Below are 1,883 nucleotides of genomic sequence, written 5' to 3'. Positions count from 1 at the left end.
AAGGTCCCCGCTGCGTTTACCAACCAGTACACAATCTGGCTACGTTAGTGTGTTAGCGCATGCACAATATATCTCACCAGAGGATTTATATTTTGTGATGAATATGCATTTAATATAGTTAGAGGGTATCTCAGCATAGATTTCCCTAAAAAAAATTATCAGTAGACCTGTGTTTATAATATGGCGAGCGCCCTAGCCTGTAAGGTACAAAACACCTGCTTTATGCCCTCGCGTCCTTCCCCTTCCCTCCCCTATCCCTCGCTCAGCCTCCCTCTTCTTCTACCGCACCCAGCTATTTTCCCTGCCGCCTTTCCTCAGTCTCGCACCCCCTCTCTCCCTCAGAAAGCTATATTATGAAATTTTCTTCAGACGGTACAGCACGCCTGAAGCGGTGCGCGCGCATGCGCAATATATCTCCCGAGAAAAACAATATTTTGCAAAGATTATGCATTTAAAATGAAGAGGAGTTATCCTAACATAGATTTATGTGATAACATTCCAACAGTAGACATCACTTAAGAAATAGGAGGAAGACCTTGCATGTAAGGTCCCCATTGCGTTTACCAGCCAGTACACAATCTGGCTACGTTAGTGTGTTAGCGCATGCACAATATCTCACCAGAGGATTTATATTTTGTGATGAATATGCATTTAATATGGTTAGGGGGTATCTCAACATAGATTTCCCTAAAAAAAATTATGAGTAGAGCTGTGTTTATAATTAGGAGAGCGCCCTAGCCTGCAGGGTACAAAACACCTACTTTATGCCTCGCGTCCTTCCCCTTACCTCTCCTGTCCCTCGCTCAGCCTCGTTCTTCTTCTACCGCCCCCAGCTTTATTTCCTGCCGCCTTTCCTCGGTCTCCCACCCCTCTCTCCCCAGCAAGCTATATTATGAAGTTTTCTTCAGACGGTACTGCCCGCCTGACACGGTGCGCGCGCATGCGAAATATCTCCCGAGAAAAACAATATTTTGCAAGGATTATGTATTTAAACTGAAGAGGAGTTATCTTAGCATAGATTTATATAATAACATTCTATCAGTAGACATCACTTAAGAAATAGTAAGAAGACCTTGCATGTAAGGTTTCCGCTGCGAATACCAGCCAGTACACAATCTGGCTACGTTAGTGTGTTAGCGCATGCGCAATACCTCACCAGAGGAGTTATATTTTGTGTTACATATGCATTTAATTTGGTTAGGGGGTATCTGCGAATAGATTTTCCTAATAGATTTTTATCAGTAGACCTGTGTTTATAATATGGAGAGCGCCCTAGCCTGTAAGGTACAAAACACCTGCTTTATGCCCTCGCGTCCCCTATCCCTCGATCAGCCTCCCTCTTCTTCTACCGCACCCAGCTATTTTTCCTGCCGCCTTTCCTCAGTCTCCCACCACATCTCTCTTTCAGCAAGCTATATTATGAAGTTTTCTTTAGACGGTACAGCACGCTTGAAACGGTGCGCGCACAAGCGCAATATCTCCCGAGAAGAAGAATATTTCGCAAAGATTATGCATTTAAAATGAAGAGGAGTTATCCTAGCATAGATTTTTATAATAACATTCTATCAGTAGACATCACTTAAGAAATAGTAGGAAGACCTTGCATGTAAGGTTTCCGCTGCGTTTACCAGCCAGTACACAATCTGGCTACGTTAGTGTGTTAGCGCATGCACAATATCTCATCAGAGGATTTATATTTTGTGATGAATGTGCATTTAACATGGTCAGGGGTTATCTCAGCATAGATTTCGCTAATGAATTTTTATCAGTAGACCTGTGTTTATAATATGGAGAGCGCCCTAGCCTGTAGGGTACAAAACAAGTTCTTTATGCCTTCGCGTCCTTCCCCTTGCCTCCCCTGTCCCACGCTCAGCTTTCTTCTT

This window comes from Priapulus caudatus, unplaced genomic scaffold (genome assembly GCF_000485595.1).
Source record: "Priapulus caudatus unplaced genomic scaffold, Priapulus_caudatus-5.0.1 Scaffold924, whole genome shotgun sequence".
Taxonomy (NCBI): Eukaryota; Metazoa; Priapulida; class Priapulimorpha; order Priapulimorphida; family Priapulidae; genus Priapulus; species Priapulus caudatus.
This window is presented reverse-complemented; position numbering follows the sequence as displayed.